This window comes from Protopterus annectens, chromosome 8.part0 (assembly GCF_019279795.1).
Source record: "Protopterus annectens isolate FY-2018-M chromosome 8.part0, PAN1.0, whole genome shotgun sequence".
In the NCBI taxonomy this organism is placed as follows: domain Eukaryota; kingdom Metazoa; phylum Chordata; order Ceratodontiformes; family Protopteridae; genus Protopterus; species Protopterus annectens.
The window spans coordinates 181,143,368-181,152,102 of NC_056741.1; the positions used below are offsets into that span (position 1 = coordinate 181,143,368).

General features: G+C 35.1%; 1 protein-coding gene across 1 annotated transcript in view; it reads right to left on the minus strand.

The window, feature by feature from the left end:
- Window positions 1-8,709, minus strand: part of LOC122808180 (alpha-2-macroglobulin-like) — a 440,046-nt gene extending 431,337 nt beyond the window's left edge. The window contains exon 1 of the mRNA XM_044079148.1: window positions 8,693-8,709. The gene's annotated coding sequence lies outside the window, so the exon portion shown is untranslated. The remainder of the gene's footprint in view (window positions 1-8,692) is intronic.
- Window positions 8,710-8,735: the final 26 nt, after the last annotated feature.

Below are 8,735 nucleotides of genomic sequence, written 5' to 3' on the forward strand. Positions count from 1 at the left end.
AACATTATACTAAATATCATTGAACTAAATAACTTGGGGTGACTTTAGATCCAGCCTGAGCATTCATACAACGTGCCAGAAAAAGTCATCACTAAGACTCTCCTAATTACTTTATCACCATCTAAATAGAAGGTCTGGAATGCAGGGCTGACACTGAATGATATCCCATAAAGATAATTAACAGAAATATGAAATAAGGGTTATAGTCTCTTCATAAGGTTTACATGAATACAAACCTATCACAACAGCATTAAGTTGTGAGTTATTTTACACTGCTGGTAAACAGCATCAAAACAACAAATACCAAAATATACCTTTGTTCTCAAGCTAAAAACATCAGATGGCCAAATTTCTACAGGTGGTTACAGAGAGACATATAATACTGTAGGTGTGTGTGTGTGTGTGTGTGTGTGTGTGTGTGTGTGTGTGTGTGTGTGTGTGTGTGTGTGTGTGTGTGTGTGTGTGTGTGTGTGTGTGTGTGTGTGTGTGTGTGTGTGTGTGTGTGTGAGTGTCTGTATATGTATATTTATCTGAACATATAAATAAATATATAGATATCTATCTGTCTATCTATATAGGCATAGGGCACTGGATCAACTGTGCACCTACCCCGTCACTTGTTTGGGCAGCACCATTTGATCGACACATAAAGATGGGTAACAGGTGTGTGAGACTGGCAGCTTTAGGTTAAGAGAATGTGCTATCTCAGAGTTAGTATACATAATTAGTAAGGGGTATAGATGGTTTGCTCCACTCTGGGGTAATCCTGGAGCATTTACAGAATATCTCAGTGTTTCTAGTTTTGATATTTTCTGTATGGCGGCATGGGTGCACATTAGTTTTAGATTTGTTTTGTAGATATTTTGACTTTCAACCTTTTGATCATTAAATCATTTATCATTTTCCTCTCTCACTCTGTATATCTATTTATATATATATATATATATATATATATATATATATATATATATATATATATATATATATATATACACATATATGGTTTCCTATCATGTAGTCGAACCTTTACAAGTTCGATCCACATATGGTCGAGACCATACATTTGAATTTGTAAAAGTTTGAGCATTTGAATGGAAATCTCCAAAAGCTGAGGCTTCCATTCACTTCAGTGTGGTGCGATCTTGGATTTGGTAAATTTAAGTAGCGGGGGGTGTGGGAGGGGCGCAAATTATTTTGTTGCCCATTTTTTTTTTTTTTGTTACATAGTCGAAATTCTGTAATTTCGAACATAATGGTGCGACCATTAAGTGTTCAGAGTTATGGAACTTCGACTACGTGATATAGACCCAAAAAAAAAAAAAAACTATATATATATATATATATATATATATATATATATATATATATATATATATATATATATATATATATATATATATATATATATATATATATATATGGGTCCGCTTCTTAATTTCAAAATGCCACAATTTCAAGATTCATAAAACAAGGCTGTGAAATCTCAAAACTAAGAAGTGAACTAAAAAAAAGGATAATATGTAAAAGCATGTTTCTGCAGGGGGGGCTTGCCTTCCTGCATCCCCCCACCTTTTGCAACTTGAATATACTTACTTCTGGATCGTGCTACAGTAAAGAGAATGGTAATGCACATCGGTATAAAGTGTGGAAAAGTAACAGTAATGTCCTCTTCACTGTAGCGCAATCTCTGACTTAGTATATTTAAGTTGCAGGGGGTGTGGGGAGTCTGAGGGGGTGCAAAAACATGGTTTTGCATGTTTACTTTTTTTGTTCACTACTTAGTTTTGAGATTTCATAATCTCAAGATTCTGGCCTCGAGTTTATGAATCTCGAGATTGTGATATTTCGAAATTACGTAGTGGACATATATATATATATATATATATATATATATATATATATATATATATATATATATATATATATATATATATGTGTGTGTGTGTATATATAAATAGATATAGACATAAAAATACAGAAGCATACAACCAACAGTCTGTGTCAGTACCCAGAACTAGCACCTCACCCCCTATGCTCTTCAAAAGAAGTGCAAAAAAAAAATCAAACTGTTGTAATCAGTTGCTACTGTTTATACCCTGCAGAAGGAGCTATGGTGCTCAGATTTTAGTTAAAAAAAATCTGTTCTCTTTTAAAATGTAGCTAGCTGCTTCCAAATTGCTACAGTTTTACCATGCACAGAGCCCTCATTTAAAAAAAAAAAAAAAAAAAAAAAAATATATATATATATATATATATATATATATATATTTATTTATTTATTTATTTTTTACTTTTAAACTATAGCAAACTGTTTGATACAGATGTAACAATCAGTTGCAACAGTTTAGGTGACACGTGGAGTGCTACAGTGCTCAGACTTGCCCTCAAATGCAATACTATATTTTAAAAACTACTCTTGCACTGAAGTGATCAGGAATTGCAAAGAGAGACTGGATGGCCAATCTGAGTTCCCTATCTTTTTGCACCTACACACACACACACACACACACACACTTTGTATATATATATATATATATATATATATATATATATATATATATATATATATATATATATGTTATCCTCACCAGATACAAATATAGAGAAAGTTTTAAAACTTGAGGAGAAGTCTAAGATGATCTCTCTGCATTTCAGTGTCAAGTAGGAATGGAAATCAAACTAGAAGTTGAAAAAACCTGACAGCAAAACAATTTGCCAAAAAACAAAACAAAGAATATAAGGATAATGATCAAATGAGAAAGAAAGAAAGAAATGTGGAAAACACATAAATATTATGGCAGGTACAGAGATTTCCTGGAACAACCTCATGTCAATCAGGATTTGACACAAGAATGATTAAGTACAGATGAATTTTAAACCAAAAGATGAAGAGTTAATAATGATGTCTCAGTATAGTGGACTGCATATACATTGGTTTATAAAGCCCATTGAACACACATCTTGTTGAGTGTGATACACTCATGGCAGAGGGCTTGTATACTGACAGGCAGAACTATGTAGCAAGACTGTTGCAGCAGGGGTTGTACAAACCCTGCAATACAGTAGTTAAGAAACATTGGAAACATGGACCACAAATCATTGCAGGGAATGATTGTTTATGTCACATGGTATCACCAACTACCAACAGTTCAAACAACAGATGTGAGAAAACTACATTTTCTAGTTCAGCTGAAAGTCTAGATCATTGAAATTATTACAACCAATGATTACGGTGTCTTACATACAGAGAGACACAAAGTCATAAAATACAAGGATTTGCAGGCAGAAATGAGAGCAATGTGAAAGAAAAATACCCAGACAGTTCCAATAGTAGTAGGATCAATGGGCCTAATGAAAAAGAATATACAGTCAGGTTTAAATACTGCCTGTATATGTAATTCCATATAAATTACAAAGGAATCAGTTCTGGCAACATTGCAGGTGCTGAGAAGAGCATTCTTGGCTAACATCAAAGAGTGAAAAAGTGAAAAAATACTAATTTCATGAACTTTAATCTTATCCCGATGTAGGAATGGGGTCCATTTCTGTTATGGTATTTGAAACCCAAAATAGTTAGAGAAACGAAACCAATTAATAACGTGTTTTAGTTTTCTTTTCCATGTCTTTCTCTTTAGATTTAATGCAAGTGCTCACATGTCAGTAGCTTACTGTAAATGGCAAGTGCCCTAACACTCACTATCTCAGTCCTTCTGAATTACCTACTGTTCTCACTACTAACTCTAGTAAACTAAACCTAATTCTTTCCCTAAAATTATCAATTGATCTTTAACCCTAATCTCTGTCCTAGCTCCCTTTCCCAAACAATAAAACTCTGTTTAGTTTCCCTAAAACTAAAGTAACCAATTGTTCTCTGAATGTAAAACAACACTCTTGCTCTCTAAGCCTATAATCTCTGATCAATCCTAAACTTAAAACTCCACTCCCAATCAATAAATTTAAAGTTTCTGATTGCTCCATAAACCTAAAACCCAAACCTCCATCCCTAATCCTAAACTCTTGGATCACTCTTCAAACCTAAAAATTCCTTCCTGCACCCTGTACTTAAAACTCAGCTCCGCGTCCCTATACATAAACTACCCAGCCACTCACTAAATGTAAGACCCCCCCCCGACACTCCCTAAACTTAAATCCCCATCCTGATCACTGCTTTAAAACCTAAGCTACTCTACAACTCCTTTCTCATGGCTGCTGCCCTTCCCTTGCCAGAACTTGAATAATAAGTTCAGGGATGGTGTAACAGCTCCACTCTCTCCATATGGCTGATGAAGCTTTGCACAAACTCATTGTTCAAGTTCAAGTGCTGGATGCAGCCTGTGCAAACCACATGATGCTCAACTCCCTGGCATTAAGATGATTTTTGCGCAGCTGGAATATGAGCACTTGTAGTAGACCCTACCTCTTCTTGTGCATTTCAGCATTCCATTTTGATACTTTGCTGTTTTCTGTCATGACTTGTTTGCCTTCAGGTGATAGATCCTTTTCTTCATTTGTTGCTGCTGCAACTTTCTGCAAACCACAGACTATTTTTATCTGTTACTCCCTCCAATGATTATTACTTTACTTTTTGCATTCTCAAGCTGCCATCATTTAGTTTATGACTTTAATCTTCCATGTCATAGAACTTTTTACGCAGTCAGAAGTGAGTTCAATTTCTGTCCAGGCATACTGTATATATATATATATTCATACATGCTTACAGACAAAAGTCAAATAACTCCACAAATACCAGAACTAAGAGTATGAATCACTACCAAAATGTAGAAAACCAAACTGGAAGGTAGGAAATGTAAATACTCCAGTGGGATACAAAAAATTTAAAAGATTGTTTAAACTGTCAAAGAAAAAATGAATGAAAATACAGCAATAGAGCAAAGCATTAAGGTCTCTGTAATTAAATTCCTTCATTGCTTTGCTCTATTGCTGTATTTTCATTTATTTGATTTCTGCTGTTTGCACTGGGGCATTAACTCCACACGGACATTTTTGTCATTTGATTGTCAAAGAAAAAAGTCCAAAGTGCCAAATAGAACCAAAACCTCGAATAAAGCACAAACATGAACCATCAACACTCTTTATTCCAAGGCAGAGGCTCACAAATACATCATTTAAACTGTCTGAAGAAGTTTCTTATGGTATAAACAAAATCGCTAATGTTATATGTGTTTTGATTAAACAAAGTGTTTTTCACAGGTAAATGGGCTTAGAATATTGGATTTTACATTTTTTGTACCCCCACTGGAGTATTCACATTTCCTGCCTTCTGATCTAGTTTTCTTCAGGTTTGTGGTTTTCTGGCTTACTGGTGGTTTGTTGTCTTTACCAAAAGGTACTGGGGAGAAAAAAATTATTATCCAATACTTATCTCACCTCAGGAACTCACTTCCCCTGCAAGTTAAAAAAGTGACGCTCTAGCATTCTTGATACTATGCTTGAATGACTGGATGGTTTCCAATTTATTTATTCCAGGACTGTCCTACTTTGCTGTTCTTAGCGCATTAGATTTGGCAATGCAAGATGTAAATATTCTTGTGACTCAGTTGCCTTGTGTTCCATATGGTCCTATGATCATTGAACATAATATCTGTTTTCTACACTGCTTATCCTGCTGAATGTAAAAATCATGATGGAGGAGATAAAAAAGGCAGTGATGGCAATGAAATCAAGGAAAGGTTTGTGCAGGATAAACTGAACTTCCCTACTTCTGATGGCAACCTCTAGCTCATTCCTTGAGATCCTTAAATCATTCCTTAGGTCTTCTTTGAATCCGCTTCTAGGGGGCCACTCATGGTACAGCTTCACAATGTGCAGAAACTACCAAAATGAGACATCTCATAGGTGCAGTGGAAGGACTACAGGATCATTTGGGCTGCTGAACTTCTCACTCTGTCAGAGAGTTAGCCTAGTTATCTTCTAAAGAAAGCATATTTCCATCAGATGCACCTGTGACCTCATGCTTTTGATGAGTACCCAGAACCCATGACCATAGGTGAGTGAGGGATGAATGAGCCCCTACCAGTGAAATGACAGCCTTGTCATATGTTTTAGTTCTTACATCTTCACCACATTCTGGTACAAGGCCTTCAGCATTGCCCGGCAGCCTTCCATGGATCACATGCCTGATGTTTTACACCTCCTCTGTGCCTTTGTTTGTGCACAAGACTCAGATACTCCAATTCCTCCTTCAAGGTAGGTGGTTATCTGTGACCTGCAGAGGCTAATGCTTTGTTTTGTCTGTGGCGAAATCATGATCTCAGACTAGGAACTGCTGATTTTCATCCCATCTCTTCATACTCAGCTTAAACCATCCACTGCACATTTGAGATTATAGACTTTTAAGACTAAAAGGACATCATCTGCAAGCAAAGATATAAACCTCATATACCCAAACTGGATGCTTTCCGGACATCTGTAAAACCTTGATATCTGGTTCCTGACATTCATTAATATGACGACAACAATGACACAAATGTAATTGAGCCTTATGCCTATTGTCAATGAAATTGGCTAAATCTGGCTAAATGCTGACAATGTGAAGAAAAATCTTACTCTTAAAATGCAGGGACTTAAAGATAAGTCCTATGAGCTATACTGTAATAGCAACTCCCACCAGACTTTAAAAAAGTAATAGCAAAATGCTATGCAAGTTGCAAGCACGTTGTATGAGGTGAATCTTAAACATTACCATGACCAGTTTATTCAGAGAGTTTCATTAAAACAGATAACTGTCCTGGTCTCTTGACATAATTCATGTGGAACATTCTTCTGATGTCAGTTGATAGTGAAAAAACTTCTCATCAACACAGATAGTATAATTAATGCATTAAAGGAGCAGTGTTTTTCCACACTGAATTCAATGTGAGTGCAGGTTCTAGACTGCAGTAAGTCCATGCAAGTGGTGGCAATGACAAGAGAGTATAAATTTAACCTGTAAATGAGGAAAAAGTCTGTTTCAGAACTTCAGCTACATCGTGCTTCAGTCACTAACATGCTATTCTGCTCCCACCTGCTACAGTGTGAAGTAAAATCTGCACATTTTGTTTATGGTACCAGAATGTTAACTGCATGTTTTATTTCCTTATAGTACCACACTGTTAACAAGTGGCCTACAGGTTAAAATTAGCAGGGCACATTCTAAGTCTGCAGATGGAAACATTCTCAAGAACGGCTATTCTTGTTTCCTTTCTTTGTATTCCATCCAGTGGTTGCTCTTAGTTTAGGTTAACATGTTGTCACACAAAATCCATCTCTGTGACATTTCAGGCTGTAGCACACTGCTTCTTGCTCTGTATTTGATGTCATGTAAGTTTTATATTCACAAGAAATGAAGCCTGCCTTACCATATTACTTAGTATAAACAAACAAGAATCAGACAACAGGCCAAAACCATATGTTGAATTTGTGCTTTTCTGACAATAAGTTAAATTCCATTAAATTTGTTGGGGGTGGGGGCAGGCATTGTAAGGAGTTTGTTGCATGCCAGTTGTGATATCTACACTCAGAAACATAATGTATTTGGAGAAGATGTGTGGGCAGACTGCTGATAGACGGAGTCTTTGCTCCACCTACTTGCCCCATAGGGAAAAAAACATACTTAGTAGTATAGAAACCACAGTTTTATTTTAATAGAAGCTGCTTTGCCCAAAGCAGACAATGAAAGAATCACTCTGCATCTGAAATGTAAAAATACACTGATTTACAAATATATTAACACTAATAGAAGTTCTTTCATAGTGTAGTGTTTATTACCTTGACTTTATACTGAAACTCTTATTTTGTCATATGGCTTAGCGTATAACTAGTTATTAAAATATTGAATATATGCATTTTGCCTTAGCCGCAAATAAGATAAACTAACTACATCTTGAAAAGTACAAATTAGGTAAGCGTATTCTATTTCTAAACTGCAGTTTCCATAGGATTCCAGTCCTGCTTTTCTCTGCTGTATTGGCTTTTGTGTTGCCTTTTTCATTTGTTTCAGTAAAATGAATATGACAGCATCTGTAGCTATGTGTACTATTGTATTGCCTAATCTGTTGTGTCATAATACAAGGCCATCATGACTGAAACAAAGTCATATCAGAGAAGAAGGGGATACCTTTCAACAATCCCTGATTTTTCAAAGATTTCTTGGATTTTATCTTTGACAATTATTATGCTCATCATAAAATTTATTTTTTTTACAAACACTTAAACACTATGGTCACTCTTTGACATCATACATTACACTAAAAACGTTATACTCAACACAAATTAATATTAATAGAAATCATTTCATACAGACATTACACTTTACAGAAAAATGGATATCAGTGGAAATCATTACATCCAATCATTTTCTAATTGTAGAATGCCATTGTTTATAAACTGTCCTTCATTTGGAGCCTACAACAGTGGGTGTTTATTTATATGTTGCCTTTTTTGTTTTTTTGTTTGACTGATTATTTTATTTCTTCTTGATTGGTGACTTAAGATGAGATAGAAAGGGTAAGAATCAAAGAAATAGAAAAGTAAGAAAAGGATACAGAAAAAAAATCATTGCTAATGGGCTTACAGTTACACATTCAAAGAGTAGGATCCAGTTACCAAGTAAAAGTTATTTCACATATGTTACTACAATGAAAGCCACTATATAAGCACACAGATTCATTTTTGTAAAAGAAATTGCACTCACCTTTAACTCAATCAATGAATACTGAAAAATAAAGAGTTATATT